Here is a 22,669-nt window from a genome sequence, read left to right on the forward strand (position 1 = left end):
TGATGGCTGTCTTTGAGGACCACCTTGAAGACAGGCTCAGTATGAGCAAAATGAAGCAGACTATGCTTCATCACCCAACTGTGCAGCCCCTGTTGCTGCTTAGGCTGCAGTTCTGGATGAGACCTTCCAGTCTACTAGAGAATAATGCACTTAGTTGCAGATGAATAGGTCCTAAAACTACCTTTAATATCAATAGAGCAACAAGTTGTATGTATTCATAGAATCATTTAGGTTGGAAAAGATCCTTAAGATCATTGAGTCCAACTGTTAACCTAACACTGCCAAGTCCACCACTAAACCATGTCCCTAAGCACCACATCTACACATCTTTTAAATACCTCCAGGGACGGTGACTCAACCACTTCCCTGGGCAGCCTGTTCCAATACTTGACAACCCTTTCAGTGAAGAAATTTTTCCTAATATCCAATCTAAACCTCTCCTGGAACAACTTGAGGCCATTTCCTCTCGTCCTATCACTTGTTACTTGGGAAAAGAGACCAACACCCACCTCGCTACAACCTCCTTTCAGGTAGTTGTAGAGAGCGATGAGGTCTCCCCTCAGCCTCCTCTTCTCCAGGCTAAACAACCCCAGTTCCCTCAGCCGCTCCTCATAAGACTTGTTCTCCAGACCCTTCACCAGCTTCATTGCTCTTCTTTGGATGCACTCCAGCACCTCAATGTCTTCCTTGTAGTGAGGGGCCCAAAACTGAACACAGTATTCGAGGGGCGGCCTCACCAGTGCTGAGTACAGGGGGACGATCACTTCCCTACTCCTGCTGGCCACACTATTTCTGATACAAGCCAGGAAGCTATTTCTTGCAATATTTTGAAGTCCCTCTTAATTTTAGTCTTATTATACTGAAGAACTAAGCTTTCTGTTAATGGTTGGAAAACTGAAGTTGGGGATTTGAGTTACCTCCCCTAGGCCACACACGAGATTGGCAAAAGAACCAGGAGCAGAGCTCAGGAATGCCACTCAGAATCCATACACTGGTTATTGCGGGGATGGGAATCTCACTAACGGACATTCCTGAGTTTGATTTTAATGAGCAAACACTGTACCACCTGGCATGACAAGGCACTTAAGCAGAAAACAACGGAGAAAGGAATGTGCAGCTGGAAGGAGAAAAACAAGATAAAGACCATGAAGGCATTTCGCATGATCAGAAAGAACGGGCCAATCTGCTAGAGCATAGATGCGCGTGAACACAAGGCTGTAACCTATCTGCAAGCTGCAGGTAGCGCGTGTCCATAGTAGATAACTATATAAGCCTTGTTATAAGTATGAATAAAGGAGAATGACCATACTCATATTGAGATCCATCATTACTCCGGATTCGCACTCCCGCTCCGCCGTCGACACCGGACAAGGTAAACTCCGACAGGTTATAAATGAAGTTGCCCAAAAAGACCACCAAGAGTTGTTGACTAACTAGTTTGAGACTTAGTTCATAGGAATTTACCCACCCCAGGTATCAACAGCATCTAGAATTATAATAAAGAATGTGAAAGTGAACTGTATTTTGACTTTGCAGACTGAGCTTGGTGAAAAAGTCACATCACACCCTAAACTGTGTTGTTAGCTATCACTGATATCAATTTAGAAAAATGGACTGTGAATAAGTTATTCATCAATACTCAAGTTTCCGCCCTGTAACTACAGAATTCCATAACAACTTCGCTATTGATTTCAGCCAGCATTGCAGACACCTGGCCATTCTCATGTGGATTTCCCTTGTTTGGGTATAACATTTGAGTTGATGTCTGAGAATAAGTCATACGAATAAGAGGGCACAGCTCTGGAGAATCTTTGCTAAACACAGCTCTCAAGTAGCTCTCCCTGTGCTGTTGATTTCAGGGTGTCGTGGTTTAACCTCAGTTGGCAAATGAGCACCACGCAGCCGCTCACTCACTTCCCCCCTACCCCCGGTGGGATGGGGGAGAGAATTGGAAGAGCACAAGTGAGAAAAACTCGTGGGTTGAGATAAAAACAGTTTCATAATTGAAATAAAATAATAATAACAAAAATAATGTAATAATAATACACAAAGCAAATAATGCACAGTGCAATTGCTCATCACCCACTGACTGATGCCCAGCCAGTCCCCGAGAAGCGGCCCCCCCGGCCAGCTTTCCCCAGTTTATGTACTGAGCATGATGTCACATGGTATGGAATGTCCCTTTGGCCAGTTTGGCTGTGCCCCCCTCCCAGCTTCTTGTGCACCTGCAGCCTTCTCAGTCAGTAGAGCATGGGAAACTGAAAAGTCCTTGGCTAGTGTAAGCACTACCTAGCAACAGCTAAAACATGGGTGTGTTATCAACTTTGTTCTCATCCTAAATCCAAAACACAGCATTGTACCAGCTACTAGAAAGGAAATTAACTCTATCCCTACCGAAACCAGGAGAATATCCACCCCTTATTCTATATCATCTACGTCATGCTCAAGTCCCATATTTTCCAGTACATCTTCATTAATCACCACCCCTTTTCCTGGGTTTCTTTTAATATATATACACACACAGAGATATCATTCCCTTAGTCTGTGGGCCATCCCTCTAAAACGTTCGGCGAGTTCATTTAGTCCATGACTTGGGGCTCCATCTGTCATAATAATCTTCCAGGGCAGGAAAGATGGAGATGGTATGTGGTGTTGGATTGTTTCATGTTGAAGTCAGTTCTGGTACCATCATCACTGTGCTTTGCTTGGTTTCACTGAAGTTATTCTTCATTAGTCTGGGTGATTCTTATTGTAATATCATTAGTATGGCATATATAATATTATGTAGTACTTAACATCACATAATTCAGATCATTGGCTATTCTCACCCAAAATCAAATCCCCTTGAGGTACACATCGGACTTCCCCATCCTTCCGCATTATCCACCAAGGGCACCCAGGTCCTTGAGCAAAAGCAATCCCACGGATGGGTTTGCCTTTGCCCGAGGCAGGAATAACCCAGACTGTTTTCCCCAACATATTTTTTGTGTGCACTACAGGGACTTTATTCCCATCTACAGTACGTAAAAGTTTTGACTGGGCAGGGCCAGCTCGATTGGCAGATCCCCTCGTGTTGACTAACCAGGTGGCCTTTGCTAAATGTGTATCCCAATGTTTGAATGTCCCGCCACCCATTGCTCTCAGTGTAGTCTTTAACAGTCCATTGTATTGTTCAATTATCCCAGAGGCTGGTGCATGATAGGGGACGTGATACACTGTCCTGGTTTTGGCAGGGATGGAATTAATTTCCTTTGTAGTAGCTGGTATGGTGTTTTGGATTTAGGATGAGAACAAAGTTGATAACGCACCGATGTTTTAGTTGTTGCTAGGTAATGCTTACACTAGCCAAGGACTTTTTAGTTTCCCATGCTCTACCGACTGAGAAGGCTGGAGGTGCACAAGAAGCTGGGAGGGGGCACAGCCAAACTGGCCAAAGAAACATTCCATACCATGTGACGTCATGCTCAGTACATAAACTGGGGAAACCTGGCCGGGGAGGCCGCTGCTTGGGGACTGGCTGGGCATCGGTCGGCGGGTGGTGAGCAATTGCACTGTGCATCACTTGTTTTGTGTATTATTATTATTATCATATTATTATTATCATTTTATTTCAATTATTAAACTGTTTTTATCTCAACCCACGAGTCTTTCTAACTTGTGCTCTTCCAATTCTCTCCCCCATCCCACCAGGGGTGGGGGGGAGTGAGCGAGCGGCTGCGTGGTGCTTAGTTACCGACTGAAATTAAACCACGACATACACCCACTCAATGCCGTGGTCTTTGGCCCAGGTGTCTATGAGGTTGTTTCGGAAATGAGTCCCGTTGTCTGACTCAATTCTTTCTGGGGTGCCATGTCGCCATAGGACTTGCTTTTCAAGGCCCAGGATAGTGTTCCGGGCAGTGGCATGGGGCACGGGATATGTTTCCAGCCATCCGGTGGTTGCCTCCACCATTGTAAGCACGTGGTGCTTGCCTTGGCAGGTTTGTGGGAGTGTGATATAATCGATCTGCCAGGCCTCCCCATATTGATATTTCAGCCATCGTCCTCCATACCAGAGAGGCTTTAACCGCTTGGCTTGCTTGATTGCAGCGCATGTTTCGCATTCATGGATAACCTGCGCAATAGTGTCCATGGTCAAGTCCACCCCTCGATCACGAGCCCATCTGTATGTTGCATCTCTTCCTTGATGGCCTGAGGTGTCATGGGCCCACCGAGCTAGAAATAATTCACCCTTATGTTGCCAGTCCAGATCCACCTGAGCCACTTCAGTCTTAGCAGCCTGGTCCACCTGCTGGTTGTTTTGATGTTTTTAAGTGGCCTGACTCTTGGGTACGTGAGCATCTACGTGACGGACTTTTATAACCAGGTTCTCCACCCGGGCAGCAATATCTTGCCACAATGCGGCAGCCCAGATGGGTTTGCCTCTGCGCTGCCAGTTGCTCTGCTTCCATTGCTGCAACCACCCCCACAGGGCATTTGCCACCATCCATGAGTCAGTATAGAGATAGAGCACTGGCCACTTCTCTCGGTCAGCAATGTCTAAAGCCAGCTGGATGGCCTTTACTTCTGCAAATTGGCTCGATTCACCTTCTCCTTCAGCAGTTTCTACAACTTGTCGCATAGGACTCCATACAGCAGCTTTCCACCTCCGATGCTTTCCCACAAGACGACAGGACCCATCAGTGAACAGGGCATATTGCTTCTCATTTTCTGGTAGTTCATTATACATTGGGGCCTCCTCAGCACGCGTCACCTCCTCCTCTGGCGATATTCCAAAATCTTTGCCCTCTGGCCAATCCATGATCACTTCCAGGATTCCTGGGCGACTGGGGTTTCCTATTCGAGCCCGTTGTGTGATTAGTGCGACCCACTTACTCCACGTAGCATCGATTGCATGATGTGTACAGGGGACCCTCCCTCTGAACATCCAGCCCAGCACCGGCAGTCGGGGTGCCAGGAGGAGCTGTGCTTCAGTGCCGATCACTTCCGAAGCAGCTCAAACCCCTTCATATGCTGCTAATATCTCTTTTTCAGTTGGAGTATAGCGGGCCTCAGATCCTCTGTATCCCCGACTCCAAAACCCTAGGGGTCGACCTCGAGTCTCCCCTGGTGCTTTCTGCCAGAGGCTCCAGGTAGGGCCGTTCTCCCCGGCTGCGGTGTAGAGCACATTTTTTACATATTCTCCTGCCCGGACTGGCCCCAGGGCTACTGCATGAACTATCTCCTCTTTAATTTGTTCAAAAGCTTGTCGTTGCTCAGGGCCCCATTTGAAATTGTTCTTCTTTCGGGTCACTTGATAGAGAGGGCTTACGATCAGACTGTCATTTGGAATATGCATTCTCCAAAAACCCACGACGCCTAAGAAAGCTTGTGTTTCCTTTTTGCTAGTTGGTGGAGACATGGCTGTTATTTTGTTGATCACATCCATTGGGATCTGACAACATCCATCTTGCCATTTTATTCCTAAAAACTGGATCTCCTGTGCAGGTCCCTTGACCTTACTTTGTTTTATGGCAAAACCAGCCTTCAGCAGGATTTGGACTATTTCCTTCCCTTTTTCAAAAACTTCTCCTGCTGTGTTGCCCCACACGATGTTGTCATCAATGTATTGCAGGTTTTCCGGAGCCTCACCCTGTTCCAGTGCAGTCTGGATCAGTCCATGGCAAATGGTGGGGCTGTGTTTCCACCCCTGGGGCAGTCGGTTCCAGGTGTACTGGACGCCCCTCCAAGTGAAAGCAAATTGTGGCCTGCACTCCACTGCCAAAGGGATTGAGAAAAACGCATTAGCAATATCATTTGTGGCATACCACTTGGCTGCCTTTGACTCCAATTCGTATTGAAGTTCTAGCATGTCTGGCACAGCAGCACTCAGCGGCGGCGTGACTTCGTTCAGACCACGATGGTGGTCTCCACTCTCCATTAGACTTCCGCACTGGCCATATGGGACTGTTAAAGGGTGAACAAGTCTTGCTGATTACTCCTTGGCTCTCCAGTCGACGAATCAGCTCATGAATGGGAATCAAGGAGTCTCGGTTGGTGCGATATTGCCACCGGTGCACCGTGGTGGTAGCAATTGGAACCTGTTGGTCTTTGACCTTCAGCAACCCCACAACAGAGGGGTCTTCCAAGAGACCAGGCAAGGTGGACAGCTGTTTTAATTTCTTCCATCTCCAAGGCAGCTATACCAAAAGCCCACCGGTACCCTTTTGGGTCCTTGAAATACCCTCTCCTGAGGTAGTCTATGCCAAGGATGCACGGAGCCTCTGGGCCAGTCACAGTGGGGTGCTTCTGCCACCCATTCCCAGTTAGACTCACTTCGGCTTCCAATACAGTTAGCTGTTGGGATCCCCCCCATCACCCCAGAAATACAGATGGGTTCTGCCCCTATATAGCTTGATGGCATTAGGGTACACTGTGCACCGGTGTCCACTAGAGCCTTATACTTCTGTGGGTCTGATGTGCCAGGCCACCGAATCCACACAGTCCAGTAAACCCGGTTGTCCCTTTCCTCCCCCTGGCTGGAGGCAGGGCCCCTCTAATCCTCATCACAGTACTCATTTCTCATTTCTTGTACGTATGAGTCAGAAGTTTCTTCATTAAGATCAAGAGTAAGATCAGCCCTTCTACTCTCTCTGGGGAACTGCCCGCTGGAAACTGGAGCAGCAATTTTCCTGGAAGAACCCCCTTTCTGTGATTGTTTTCCCTTGTAATTCACATACCCGTGCCCCTAGGGCTGAGGTAGGTTTTCCATCCCACTTCCTCATGTCTTCTCCGTGGTCACGCAGGTAAAACCATAGGGTGCCCCGTGGTGTGTACCCTTTATATTCTCTCTCTTGAGCAAAAGAACGCTGACTCCTAATAGCCGAGATACTGGTCCGTACAGGTGAGGATTAGGACCGATCTTCTCTGAGTTGCTCTTTGGTTCAGCCACAGGGCGTGTCGCCGGGGTCTGAGTGGCTGCAGGGTGTGTCGTTTTACTGTCAGAGCCAGAGACCTTCTCTTCCCTTTGAGGGTACTGAATGGTGTTGAACAGGGCTCGGTAGGCACGGGCCAGGCCCCAGCACGTTGCAATGATCTGCATCTCTCTGGAGTTGCCAGGGTGACAGCATACTTTTTCCAAATATTCTACTAACTCTTCAGGATTCTGCACTTGCTCAGGGGTGAAGTTCCAAAACACTGGGGGTGCCCATTGGCCTAGGTACTTGCCCATCTTGTCCCACACACCCTGCCACTCATAACCATACAGCCTTGGGGCAGATCTCTGGATGATATTCTTAAATTGCTTACCAACTTTAGACAAAACCGAAACAATATTCCCAAGAAGTATTAATAGAAGTATCTTAACTACCCAAGGCTGTTCAAAATACTGAAAAGTTACTGTAATGAAGGAGGAAACATCATAGAAGAAGGTAGTGACACTGCCATTCTGTATTTCCTCCGTAAAAAAACTCTCAGAAAAGTCATTGTAATTGCTAGTTGTCTCCACGAATTGATCTCCGTGGTACAGTAACGGCTTCATTGCGAAACTTACATACGACACTAACATCAAGGTCAATGTTCTAAAAACAAACCTCACAAGCAAGACATCACTACTCACTGCAGACCACAGCAAACTGCAAAAACCAACACCAATCTTTAACATGTACAGCAAAATAGGAGCATGATGCATATTAGACAAATCAATATCGAGAACAGAGGAACCAACATTGTGACCCACAACCATTAACAGATATAAGTTCCTTAATACACTCTGGTTAATCTGTTATTATCTCAAACCCTTCGGGCCCCACGTTGGGCACCAAAAAGGACTGTCGTGGTTTAATCTCAGTTGGCAACTGAGCACCACACAGCCGCTTGCTCACTCCCCCCCCACCCCCAGTGGGATGGGGGAGAGAATTGGAAGAGCACAAACATCGGTGCGTTATCAACTTTGTTCTCATCCTAAATCCAAAACACAGCATTGTACCAGCTACTAGGAAGGAAATTAACTCTATCCCTGCTGAAACCAGGACAATTTAACATATTTCTGTTTTCCAAGCACCATCATTTCTTGTATTGTTGATGAGTAAAAGCACGAGGTTAGCATTTGATAATCTATTATTATAGAGGTGGGTTTTTTACAAAATAGAGGTATACAGAGAAGGCTTCCATTCTAGCTGCCATGATTATTTACTCATATCTATTTTAAGTAAAAAACACAGCATGTAGTCTGGATAATTTAAATTAATTTTTAGCTATTTACTTTTCTCTAATCTGGGTATGGAGCATGTTAGTTTTTACTGTAATTTAGAATTCTGTTGGACCAACATGAAAGGACTGAGAAAGTGTTGAGCCTCCTAAGAGCCTAGTAATTTTTTTTTTATACAGGCTTATTTATACATTCTTAATCTGGCTTTACAGTACATGAACCATGAATAGAGGTAACTGTCTTCAGAAGCTGGTTGTCAAGTACCAGATTTTTAGGTGTCTGTAAAATGCGACCTCTGAAGTAGTATATTCTTACTGCAATGAACTCGGATTTACAGATGTTACTTCCAATAATGCCAACATAAACTTACCAATCTACTTGTAACATTGAGACTTAATATTGAGGTCAGAGTGAAGCCTATGACTGGCTTTGGAATGGTTATAAATTTGGAGGCGTATATTTTCCTCATTGTGGAGGGATTTGCAGGTGTAAACGCCATAGAGAATGTTTATCCACTGCTTTTTACTGGAAAAAAGACTAGATGCTTCAGGGTTCCACTGATGGCTTCCAGAATCACTCATATGCTTAAATTAATCATGCTGAAATTAGTCATGTGTAAGAAATCGGTTTCCTGTAAGCGTAAAATTTGTTAGGATTTATACAGTTGCAACTAAAGCCAGTGAAGGCTCTTAAGTAGTGGAAAAAATGGTGCATGTGAATATCTTCCAGTGGTTGGATGCACTGGCTTAATTCTGGGGCCATATTAAATAAGCGTTTCTGAGGGTAGAGTCTGCTTCAGTACATTAACTGTCCCTCCTGTAAGTCCCTGGTTGAATTACTATGTGCTGCTCATAGTAAGGCCTTCCGCTTTAGTGCACATCAGTCAGGGCAGACTGCAGCAAGATGACTGCAGGAGCATCATTTGGCGAGGAAGAGTGTACCATAAGAGGTGGTGCAAGTGAGCATGTGTGTCTATTAAATATTCCCTCTCCCCCCCCCGTCCAGTAAATCCAAAGTTATCTTCTCACAGGCAAGATACAGCAAGAGTACCAATGTTAGGAAAAAGAGAATCTTTAACTTTCCATTTCTTCACCTCCTATTTCAGCTGTAGACAGTCATCCTTCTCCTCTGCACCTGCTCACTTTGCCCCACTCCAGCCTCTGCTCATGCTAATCATCAATGCTTGTACTGTCTCTCTAAGTTCCTTCTGAGCATCTCGCATATGAGGAGAGGCTGAGAGAGGTGGGACTGTTCAGCCTGGAGAAAGCTCAGGGGGGGATCTTATTAATGATCCATGATTGCAATGCGAGGAGCATCAGCAGCGTCGGCAGCAAGCAGCGGCGACAGACACACGAGGGATACGCGAGGACAAGGAGAGACTGCGACTGAACAGGGGGCGTTCACCGAGCGACTGAGCCCGGACCCTCTGATTGGACGAGCCAGCAAGGGGCGGAGCCTGCAGCTGACTGCGCAGCTGATTTAAACAGGCTAAAACAATCAGCCCAGATGACTACAACGGCGGCGCCGCCGCTGATGATCTTTGGATGTAAGCCAGCAGGACTGATTGAGAGGGCTTTAAACTAAAATTGGTGGGGGAAGGGGATACCAACAGGATTGCAGTAGGTAAGCCAAGGGTTGGCATGTCATTGCCTAAGCGTAGCAATGCTAGTGGGAACACTTACACTGCTCCAGGGAGCATGGAAGGTTCAGGAGCACATCCAAAATGCTTGTACATCAACGCACGCAGTATGAGAAACAAGCAGGATTAACTGGAAACGATCAGTTCCCAGAGCTACAATATCATTGGTATTAGTGAGACTTGGTGGAATGACTCCCACAGCTGGAGTGCTGGGATGGAGGGCTACAGGCTGTTCAGGAGGGATAGGCAGGGCAGGCGAGGTGGAGGTGTCATGCTGTATGTAAGGGAGAGGTTTGATTGTACAGCCCTTACAGTTAGCGATGATGTGGTTGAGAGCCTCTGGGTGAGGATTAGGGGGATGGAAAACAAAGGAGATGTTGTAGTGGGTGTCTACTACTGATCACCCAGCCAGGATGATAGCACTGATCTATAGGCAATTAGGAGAAATCCCTGGATCGGTAGCCCTTGTCTTTTATGGAAGATTTCAACTTCCCAGACATCATCTGGGAATACCATACTGCTGTGACAAGCAGATCTTGGAAATTCTTGAGGTTTGTGGAAGATAACTTCTTGACACAAGTACTCAGGGAGCCAACTAGGAAAGATGCCCTCCTAGACTTGCTATTTGTGAATAGAGAAGGACGTGTGGGAGATGTGATGGTAGGTGGCTGTCTTGGCTGCAGTGATAATGAAATGGTTGATTTTTTTTTTCTCATTACACCAAAAATTTTGAAGGACAGCAGAGTTGCTACCCTGGACTTCAGGAGAGCAAACTTTAAGCTATTCGGGGAGCTACTTAGCAGAGTACCCTAGGAATCTGCTTTTGAGGGCTTAGGTGTCCATGAGTGCTGGTCGGTCTTTAAGAACCACCTTTTAGAAGCACAGGAGCAGGCAATCCCATTATGTCCTAAGTCAAGCAAGCGGGGCAGAAGACCAGCTTGGCTGAACAGGGAACTCCTTGTGGAACTCAAGAGGAAAAAAGAAATTGTACCATCTCTGGAAGCAAGGTCAGGATTTGCAGGAGTTTCCCATGCTCTACCGACTGTTAATAGTTGTGGGTCACAGTGTTGGTTTCTCTGTTCTCAATATTGATTTGTCTAATCTGCATCGTGCTCTTTGTCCTGCTGTACATGTTAAAGATTGGTGTTGGTTTTTGCAGTTTGCTGTGGTCTGCAGTGATTAGTGATGTCTCGCTTGTGAGGTTTGTTTTTAGAACATTGACCTTGACCTTAGTGTGGTATGTAAGTTTCGCAATGAAGCCGTTACTGTACCACAGATACCATTTCGTGGAGACAACTAGCAATTACAATGACTTTTCTGAGAGTTTTTTTACGGAGGAAATACAGAATGGCAGTGTCACTACCTTCTTCTATGATGTTTCCTCCTTCATTACAGTAACTTTTCAGTATTATGAACAGCCTTGGGTAGTTAAGATACTTCTGTTGGTACTTCTTTGGAATACTGTTTCGGTTTTGTCTAAAGTTGGTAAGCAATTTAAGAATATCATCCAGAGATCTGCCCCAAGGCTGTATGGTTATGAGTGGCAGGGTGTGTGGGACAAGATGGGCAAGTACCTAGGCCAATGGGCACCCCCAGTGTTTTGGAACTTCACCCCTGAGCAAGTGCAGAATCCTGAAGAGTTAGTAGAATATTTGGAAAAAGTATGCTGTCACCCTGGCAACTCCAGAGAGATGCAGATCATTGCAACGTGCTGGGGCCTGGCCCATGCCTACCGAGCCCTGTTCAACACCATTCAGTACCCTCAAAGGGAAGAGAAGGTCTCTGGCTCTGACAGTAAAACGACACGCACTGCGGCCACTCAGACCCGGGCAACATGCCCTGTGGCTGAACCAAAGAACCAGCCTGTGCCGGTATCAGTCGCCCCTGTACACAAGAAGAAATCTTGGAAGCGGAAGTCGGCTCGTTTAGTAAGGGAGGAAGAAGCTTCTTCTAAAAGGGAAGCAGAGGAAGAACTGTACGAATACCCTGGAGAAGGGCCATCACAAGAACGGGAGGAGGAGAGACGGCCGCTGACCAGGGAGGAGGAAGAGGAAGAACTCATAAACCAGGCAGTGACCACCCGATCTCTATCCCTGAGTGAGCTGCGAGATATACGAAAAGATTTCAGCCGTCGTCCAGGTGAGCATATTGTCACCTGGCTGCTCCGATGCTGGGATAATGGGGCCAATAGCCTGGAATTAGAGGGTAAAGAAGCCAAGCAGCTGGGATCCCTTTCTAGGGAAGGGGGCATTGACAAAGTAATTGGAAAAGGGACACGAGTCCTCAGCCTTTGGAGGCGACTCCTGTCAAGCGTGAAGGAAAGGTATCCCTTTAAGGAAGATGTCATATGTCGCCCAAGCAAGTGGACCACCATGGAGAAGGGTATCCAGATGCTCCGTGCATCCTTGGCATAGACTACCTCAGGAGAGGGTATTTCAAGGACCCAAAAGGGTACCGGTGGGCTTTTGGTATAGCTGTCTTGGAGATGGAGGAAATTAAACAGCTGTCCACCTTGCCTGGTCTCTCGGAGGACCCCTCTGTTGTGGGGTTGCTGAAGGTCAAAGACCAACAGGTTCCAATTGCTACCACCACGGTGCACCGGCGGCAATATCGCACCAACCGAGACTCCCTGATTCCCATTCGTGAGCTGATTCGTCGACTGGAGAGCCAAGGAGTAATCAGCAAGACTCATTCACCCTTTAACAGTCCCATATGGCCAGTGCGGAAGTCTAATGGAGAGTGGAGACTAACAGTAGACTATCGTGGTCTGAACGAAGTCACGCCACCGCTGAGTGCTGCTGTGCCAGACATGCTAGAACTTCAATACGAATTGGAATCAAAGGCAGCCAAGTGGTATGCCACAATTGATATTGCTAATGCGTTTTTCTCAATCCCTTTGGCAGTGGAGTGCAGGCCACAATTTGCTTTCACTTGGAGGGGCGTCCAGTACACCTGGAACCGACTGCCCCAGGGGTGGAAACACAGCCCCACCATTTGCCATGGACTGATCCAGACTGCACTGGAGCAGGGTGGAGCTCCAGAACACCTGCAATACATTGATGACATCATCGTGTGGGGCAACACAGCAGGAGAAGTTTTTGAAAAAGGGAAGGAAATAGTCCAAATCCTGCTGAAGGCCGGTTTTGCCATAAAACAAAGTAAGGTCAAGGGACCTGCACAGGAGATCCAGTTTTTAGGAATAAAATGGCAAGATGGATGTTGTCAGATCCCAATGGATGTGATCAACAAAATAACAGCCATGTCTCCACCAACTAGCAAAAAGGAAACACAAGCTTTCTTAGGCGTCGTGGGTTTTTGGAGAATGCATATTCCAAATTACAGTCTAATTGTAAACCCTCTCTATCAAGTGACCCGGAAGAAGAACGATTTCAAATGGGGCCCTGAGCAACGACAAGCTTTTGAACAAATTAAAGAGGAGATAGTTCACGCAGTAGCCCTGGGGCCAGTCCAGGCAGGACAAGATGTAAAAAATGTGCTCTACACCGCAGCCGGGGAGAATGGCCCTACCTGGAGCCTCTGGCAGAAAGCACCAGGGGAGACTCGAGGTCGACCCCTAGGGTTTTGGAGTCAGGGATACAGAGGATCCGAGGCCCGCTATACTCCAACTGAAAAAGAGATATTGGCAGCATATGAAGGGGTTCGAGCTGCTTCGGAAGTGATCGGCACTGAAGCACAGCTCCTCCTGGCACCCCGACTGCCGGTGCTAGGCTGGATGTTCAGAGGGAGGGTCCCCTGTACACATCATGCAACTGATGCTACGTGGAGTAAGTGGGTCGCACTGATCACACAACGGGCTCGAATAGGAAACCCCAGTCGCCCAGGAATCCTGGAAGTGATCATGGATTGGCCAGAGGGCAAAGATTTTGGAATATCGCCAGAGCAGGAGGTGACGCGTGCTGAGGAGGCCCCAGTGTATAATGAACTACCAGAAAATGAGAAGCAATATGCCCTGTTCACTGATGGGTCCTGTCGTCTTGTGGGAAAGCATCGGAGGTGGAAAGCTGCTGTATGGAGTCCTATGCGACAAGTTGTAGAAACTGCTGAAGGAGAAGGTTAATCGAGCCAATTTGCAGAAGTAAAGGCCATCCAGCTGGCTTTAGACATTGCTGACCGAGAGAAGTGGCCAGTGCTCTATCTCTATACTGACTCATGGATGGTGGCAAATGCCCTGTGGGGGTGGTTGCAGCAATGGAAGCAGAGCAACTGGCAGCGCAGAGGCAAACCCATCTGGGCTGCCGCATTGTGGCAAGATATTGCTGCCCGGGTGGAGAACCTGGTTGTAAAAGTCCGTCACGTAGATGCTCACATACCGAAGAGTCGGGCCACTGAAGAACATCAAAACAACCAGCAGGTGGATCAGGCTACTAAGACTGAAGTGGCTCAGGTGGATCTGGACTGGCAACATAAGGGTGAATGATTTATAGCTCGGTGGGCCCATGACACCTCAGGTCACCAAGGAAGAGATGTAACATACAGATGGGCTCGTGATCGAGGGGTGGACTTGACCATGGACACTATTGCACAGGTTATCCATGAATGCGAAACATGTGCTGCAATCAAGCAAGCCAAGCGGTTAAAGCCTCTCTGGTATGGAGGACGATGGCTGAAATATCAATATGGGGAGGCCTGGCAGATCGATTATATCACACTCCCACAAACCCGCCAAGGCAAGCGCCACGTGCTTACAATGGTGGAGGCAACCACCGGATGGCTGGAAACATATCCCGTGCCCCATGCCACTGCCCGGAACACTCTCCTGGGCCTTGAAAAGCAAGTCCTATGGCGACATGGCACCCCAGAAAGAATTGAGTCAGACAACGGGACTCATTTCCGAAACAACCTCATAGACACCTGGGCCAAAGAGCATGGCATTGAGTGGGTGTATCACATCCCCTATCATGCACCAGCCTCCGGGATAATTGAACAATACAATGGACTGTTAAAGACTACACTGAGAGCAATGGGTGGTGGGACATTCAAACATTGGGATACACATTTAGCAAAGGCCACCTGGTTAGTCAACACGAGGGGATCTGCCAATCGAGCAGGCCCTGCCCAGTCAGAACTTTTACGTACTGTAGATGGGAATAAAGTCCCTGTAGTGCACATAAAAAATATGTTGGGGAAAACAATCTGGGTTATTCCTGCCTCGGGCAGAGGCAAACCCATCCGTGGGATTGCTTTTGCTCAAGGACCTGGGTGCCCTTGGTGGATAATGCGGAAGGATGGGGAAGTCCGATGTGTACCTCAAGGGGATTTGATTTTGGGTGAGAATAGCCAATGATCTGAATTATGTGATGTTAAGTACTACATAATATTATATATGCCATACTAATGATATTACAATAAGAATCACCCAGACTAATGAAGAATAACTTCAGTGAAACCAAGCAAAGCACAGCGATGATGGTACCAGAACTGACTTCAACATGAAACAATCCAACACCACATACCATCTCCATCTTTCCTGCCCTGGAAGATTATTACGACAGATGGAGCCCTAAGTCATGGACTAAATGAACTCACCGAACATTTTAGAGGGATGGCCCACAGACTAAGGGAATGATATCTCACTCTGTGTGTGTGTGTGTGTATATATATATAGAAAAAAGGGGGTGGTGATTAATGAAGATGTACTGGAAAATATGGGACTTGAGCATGATGCAAATGGTATCGAATAAGGGGTGGATATTGTCCTGGTTTCGGCAGGGACAGAGTTAATTTCCTTTCTAGTAGCTGGTACAGTGCTGTGTTTTGGATTTAGGATGAGAACAAAGTTGATAACACACCGGTGTTTTAGTTGTTGCTAGGTAATGCTTACACTAGCCAAGGACTTTTCAGTTTCCCATGCTCTACTGACTGAGAAGGCTGCAGGTGCACAAGAAGCTGGGAGGGGGGCACAGCCAAACTGGCCAAAGAAACATTCCATACCATGTGACGTCATGCTCAGTACATAAACTGGGGAAAGCTGTCCGGGGGGGCCGCTGCTTGGAGACTGGCTGGGCATTGGTCGGCGGGTGGTGAGCAATTGCACTGTGCATCACTTGCTTTGTGTATTATTATTATTATCATATTATTATTATTATTATTATTTTATTTCAATTATTAAACTGTTTTTATCTCAACCCACGAGTTTTTCTCACTTGTGCTCTTCCAATTCTCTCCCCCTTCCCACCGTGGGTGGGGGGAGTGAGCGAGCGGCTGCGTGGTGCTTAGTTGCTGACTGAGGTTAAACCACGACATAAATACAAGAGGTGAAGCTTATTTATTTTGCCTGAGGAAGAGCAGAACATATTTTTCAGTCTACAAATCTGATGACTTTCATACCAATATAATCAAGAGTAACTTCACTGAAAGCAATGAACTTCCTCCAACTCAACAAAAAAGCAAAATCAAGTCCTATATTTTTTTCCCTGCCCAAAGCTACTTTAATTTCATAACTTTGAAAAATTATTTGTTGCAGCAAAGCTATGTTTTAATTTACCATAGGTTTGTTATACTGTGTTTGCATACTAAATTCTGAGAGTGCTATGAATAAAAATCTCCCAATAGCAACACCCTACAATAAGATACCCTCAGGTAGGTATTGCTCAGATGGAATGGGTTTGCTGGGATTGCTTGCTAATCACACCATAAAACCTGACTTTGGCCTTCTTTTACAGGCAGATTTTGACTGGCTTGGATAATGGATAATACCAGCTATCTCAGTTTTCACCAGAAGTACATAAAATACTTTGCACTATGGATATTTTGCAAGTGGGGAAACCGAGTCACAGAGAAGTCTGTTGCCAAGCTCACTTGAGGGAGCAGAGCTGAAGAGGGAACTCAGTCCGGTTCCATTTCCGCTAGCAGTCTGTGCCACTGTAAATGCTGCTAGGCACAGATTATGTTGAGAGTGCACTGTGGGGCAGGGGCCTTCCTCTGCTCTCTACCTTCTCCACCCCTTTGCATGCGAGCAAGGAAGTGCTGTGGTTCCTGCCCTACTCTCTCTGCAGCTGTTTCTCTCTCCCCAGGGGCAGGAGAAGATGCAGTCTTGGGCTTTTGCTCCTCACTGCTGACATGGACAGAAACCCAGGTCGCAAGCTGCCCCAGGGATGCAGATTCCTTCCCAGGGACAGACACCTGTAGTCGTTTTCCCTAGAATGGGCCAACTTGGCACCCTCCTTTGTATCAGCATGTTTTTGAGAGACGCAGCAACCCTTCAGCTTTAGTACACTCTTTGAAGAGGAAGAGTAATGTACAGAAATACATAGTAGCTACAGGCTTCAGTCACTAGCAGTAGCATTATGTGTTAGACAGTGTTATTCCCCTTGAGGAGCTCAACTTTTGGCAGGACACTGGCCGGATATTTCCAGTTATAAGCAAAATTTCTAGGACAACAGTGATCTCATCACATTTAAAAGGCTTAGACTTCTGTTCTCCACCAAACCCTTTGGTTTGCCTTAGAGTAGGACTGAATCAAGTACTTCACTGAGCTCAAAGTTAAGAAAAGTGACTGTGGTTCTCCTACCAGCACTGAGAAGTCCCCCAGCAATACTTCAGTGGTCATTTCCTCACAAGAAGCTTGTTCTTTGCTTGTTACAACTTTAATAACACGACTGTTCTCCCTTGATTCATTGTTCTGCAGGAATATTTGCACAGCAAATACCTCTTGGGTGGTTATTGCATTCGTAGGAAGCCTTTGGCTCTGTGCACCGGGCACCACTGAACACAGCTCCTGGCGAGCTGAGCTGTGTTGAACGGGGTCAGACAGACGCTTTGGCAGCAGCTGCTGACCGACACATCTCCACCACCCCCCGAGGTGCCGCCCGGAGGTGGGAGATCACCCGGAGAGCGTCAGCTCCCGACGCCGCTGTGCCCCCGCGCAGGGCACTCCGGAGCAGGGCGAGCCCCTCGGGATCATCCCGCTGCCCCCCGACCCGCCCGGCCTCCCCTTACCTTCCTCCTCGGCCCGTTCATCCTCCGAGGAGCGGAAGGGAGCGGGACCGGCGCTCCGGAGCGGCTGCCCAGGTGAGCGGGGCGGGACCCCGCCGCCGCCGGCGGCTCCGCTGGGGCCGGGCCGGCCCCGGCCATCCCCGGAGCTCCCTCGCCGCCCCACTCCCGGCTCCGCTGGGCTGGAAGCGCTCCAGGAAAATGAGTTTCGCCTCCGGGACTCCGCTGGGGAAGGAGGACGAACCGGCTTTACCGAGTTGTCCTGGACTCCCAGCCTCTCCCCCTGCCTGTGCCCCGTACAGCTCATTTTCTGCCCTGATCAGGAACGTTTAGTTAGGGAAAACTGCTCAGGGAAAGTAAGGTGAACCAAGTGCTCTGAGCCTGGCTTGCTTCAATATGCTAATAGTTACACAGCCTTTGGAAAAAGGCAAACCCTTACATCCCCTGGAGAGAGTGGTAAATCCACCCACGGAGCAGATACCTTGTTGCTGGTGCTTTTCAGGATCCTCAGGTAAAATCTAGCCTCACAGTCAAGGAGAGGGGAGACAAACTGCCTGGGGTTGAGAGAGGCAGCATGACCCTGATCTGGAGCAAATCAGAACTGCCAGAGATGGGACCAGAGACATACTTCAAACAGCCTATTTTCATCTTTGAGATATTCTAGTTTGCAACAAGTACCAGGTAGGTGGAATGTGTCATCTTGGGAATGACATCTTTGGGCTTGGCTGGACTTGACTCTCTCACTTCGTTGCTCTCTCCTTCATGCTTTAAGAACAACTTATTGCTGGTTTTCCTTTTGGAGTATTGCTATTTCTTGGGAGTTTGTTAATATTGTCAATACTGTCATTGCTCTGTAGTGGTACCCAAGACCTCAGCGAGGGAGCTGTACAAGATACTCAGCAAATACAACAAAAAACAACCCCTACCCCAAAAAAATCAAAGGCTTGCACACAAGTCAGTGGAGAACACATGAATGTCACAAAAGTAGAGCAACATTAAAGACAACTGGGAGCTGTGGGGCAAGTAGTGATCAAGTCACAGCAGCTGCCCAGCCAAAAACCCGCAAAACCACATACCACAACACAAAATAAACCCAAAGCACTGAACCTGTGCAGAAAATCAGTTCTAGAGAGGAGAAGCAGAACCAGTGTGGGTTAGCAAGTTATGTCAGATTGAGGCTAGGGACTGTGAAGAGCTGCCCTACTTCTAGGGGAGAAGAAACACAGTCAGCAAACACAATCCTCCTTGACCTCCCCAGAAACCCTAGACAGCGCACATATTGAAATGTCCTTAACAGGAGGTCAGAACATCCCCCCTTTTGTGACCATACATCTGCAAGAGCTCTTGTCTGGGAGCTCATGTCCTTGACACTCTCTCAAAGGTCCTGGTCCTGCATGGATGAGGTGGACGGGAGGTTTGCTACAGCCTCAGCCACACACAGCCACATTCTTGGATACCTGGGACTGCAGCCCTGGTATGGTCTCGGAAGAGATATAGCCTTTCCTCTTCAGTGCCTCTGCACAAGTGCCAGGTGTCAACCAGCCTTTAACTGCAAACCTCAGAATCAGCTTTGCCCATTTATTTCAAAGGATTGTCAGACTAGCTGCATTGCAGCAAGCAAGTGTCACAGCCTGCCCTGGGACCCTGCTTTCCCCAGGTGGACAAATTAGGGACTAATCAAAGCATGCCTTTTACTCCTGCCATTCTGTGCAGCCAGCTTGCCTTCCCAACAAAGACACAGGAAGAAGAGAAGGAGGAAGGATCTCACCCAGACATGGCATTGGGATCAGGGCAAGGCACTCATCCAGACACAAGGGCTCAGAAGTACCCACAGCACTGAAGTTTTAGATACAGCCTCAGAGATCTTTTGCAATTCCCACACAGGCTTTCCTTGCATTTCTCCTTGCACCGTCCCATTCGAGCTGATGTGGCTTTTGACTCGCTAGAGGAATGTTGAGGCCAGCCAGAGCGTCAATTCTTTGCAAGCGCAGAGAAGCTGACATGGGAAACACAGAAGGATTAGCCCCATTGCTAACAACCACACTCATTTTGTGTGCGCTCCAAAAGGAGGATGCCATCCTGCAGCAACCGTGCTATCAGCAAGGCTTTCCCTAAGCAAAGAGCACAGGCACAGACCCACTCACTTTTTATTCACCTGTGACTTGGGACTGGGTTGCTGACACTAACAACTTCAACGCTTTAGAAGACAAAAAGTAACTCAGTCATTGTTTCCGGGGAAACAGATAGCCCAAATGCAGGGGATTATTCTGCCTACTTTTCTTTTAGATGTAGAAGTAAAATAAAAAGTAAATTATCTGCTTTTTTATTACATTTTGCATGCGTGTAGATTTTAACATGCACTAAGGACCCCACTTCAGGCTCGGTATACTACTCCCACTGAACTTAATGGGAATGTGGCTGTTTATATTTTAATAGGGATGGAATTAGGCCCTTCATTTGAACTTTATAGCCTTTTTATTCCCTTTTTTATTAATCTATTTCATCATTCTTAATTTGCTCCTGCTGTGTTCCGAGAACATCATAAGTACACTCTAGTGTCCTGAATAATATCTTTAAATTCTAGTATGCAAACATTGTGCCTCCTAGTGGGACTTCAATTCTCCTTTGGGTTGCATTTTCGTGCTAATTTCTTTGGGACTTTCTTCTGTTAGTATCAAGGAGGTAATTTTCAACATTTTTATCACTCTAGAAGTCCCTTGTTTCTTTCCTATGCTGTTCACTTTGCTCTTTCTTGCACACAGCCAGTTAGGTTATGAACACTTGGTCTTTATGATTTTCTTTTCTGTGTATAAATCTGCCATTCAAATTCCTCTCTTCCACAAACCTGTTTCTGAGGGGCCCATTCCTGAGAAGTTATTGCAATCATACAAATAGTAAGAAAATGGGTGTTTGTGTATCCTCCTGAGTGGACTTTCCCAAGTACATCACCTGGGCCTGAATTGTACTGTGACAGCAATAGAGCTCATGTTTCTTATGCAAGCAAAATGCCCACTCCACAGATTCTGGGACTTTTGAAGGAGGTATCCAAGACCATGTCATAGATAAGACCCAGGATACTGCTTTTCTTGGGTGAATTCCCCAGTCTACGGAAGCCAACAACAAACTCCAGCAGCAGACCGGCAGGTCTAGGTACAGCAAGGTCCATAATCCATTTTTGCCTCCTTAGCTGGCTGCAGCCTGGCTGTAGCTTCAGCTCACAGCATCCATATGCAGTTTAGGAAGAGACAAGCTCTAGATACCTGCTGGTGGACAGGCTGAGGTGTGCTTGCCCAGACACTCCTTCCTGTCCCAACTGCAAGGACCAGAGCTTGGTCCTCCTAGGCTCAGGCTCAGGCAGACTCCAGAGCTCAGACTAAGTTTGCACTTGACCATTTGTTTGGCATTAGCAAAACACACGATAAAACATTCCTGGTCTTGCAGACAGACCCAATCCCATGAATAACATCCTCACTCATTTCTCTGCCATCAGTTTCCTCCTCTGATTTCACTGTAGGCAGGAGTAGGATTTCTTTGCCACTTAAACAAGAACTGGGTTTTTTTTTCTTCATTTATATTTGGCCAGCATTGAAAATGCTGCTAGATCTCGATAGATAAGAAATAATCTAAAATTAGCTGTGCTTAAAATGAACAAAAAATTTTTATCTATGAATATACATAACCTATGTATAGGTTAGAATATTAATCCTGAAAAGGCCACAATTTGCCAGACTGCAAGCCGAATTGGAGCCCAGAACACTGTTTCATTTTTTTTTCATCCTGTCCTTATACACTAACTTGGGTTTAATCTCTCCTCAGGTTTTCAGGTCATCACAAGGGCAAACAGGAAAAAAAAAAAGAAGCTGAGGCAAATATCTAACAATACTCTCTGGCAGAGCACAGCTGGGTGAATAGGACACTGCCTAACAGAGATTTGTCATGTGATGTGTACTCAAAAAAGCATTGCTTTTGTCACTGGCTAAGAAAGAACCATTCTTTAGAGAAGGAAGTGTCATTCAACGATAGTAATAATAATAGTAATGATAATAAATAATAATAACAATAACAATAGTAATAGATTTACACTCCTGAAAAATTCACTGCCATTTTATATAAATGATAAAGCTGATAAAGCTGTGGGCTTTATGCTGCATTTTAGGTGCCTGGTTCTTGGATACACATCGTATTTACAAGCTCTTCCCCTGCTTGATGCTGTCTCAAAAGCCTTCAGGGGAAATGAAGGGCCAATTCTGTCCCACACTGCCACACATCTGCATGGACTTTTTGACCAAAGAAAAAACAAAAGCACAAAAGAGTTGAGTCACTCCCAGTCCCACTTCTTGAGCGTGGCCTGCAGAAACAAGGGGATAGCACGAAGAGGTCACTGGTCACTTGAGAGTGAGAGGTCTCAGTTCAAAGAGAACTGCAGCCCGTGGGAAGGAGTCATGCTGGAGCAGTTCGTGGAGGACTGTCTCCCGTGGGTGGGACCCCACGCTGGAGCAGGGGAAGAGTGTGAGGAGTCCTCCCGCTGAGGAGGAAGGAGCAGCAGAGACAATGTGTGATGAACTGACCACAACCCTCATTCCCTGTCCCCCTGCGCCACTTGGGGGGAGGAGGTAGAGAAAATCAGGAGTGAAGTTGAGCCTGGGAAGAAGGGAGGAGTGGGGGGAAGGTGTTTTAAGATTTGGTTTTTATTTCTCATTACCCTAGTCTGATTTGATTGGCAGTAAATTAAATTAATTACCCTGAGTGGAGTCTGTTTTGCCTGTGACGGTAATTGGTGAGTGATCTCCCTGTCCTTATCTCGACCCATGAACCTTTTGTTATATTTTCTCTCCCCTGTCCAGTTGAGGAGGGGGAGTGATAGAGTGGCTTGGTGGGCACCTGGTATC

Source organism: Aptenodytes patagonicus, chromosome W (genome assembly GCF_965638725.1).
Source record: "Aptenodytes patagonicus chromosome W, bAptPat1.pri.cur, whole genome shotgun sequence".
Classification (NCBI taxonomy): Eukaryota; Metazoa; Chordata; class Aves; order Sphenisciformes; family Spheniscidae; genus Aptenodytes; species Aptenodytes patagonicus.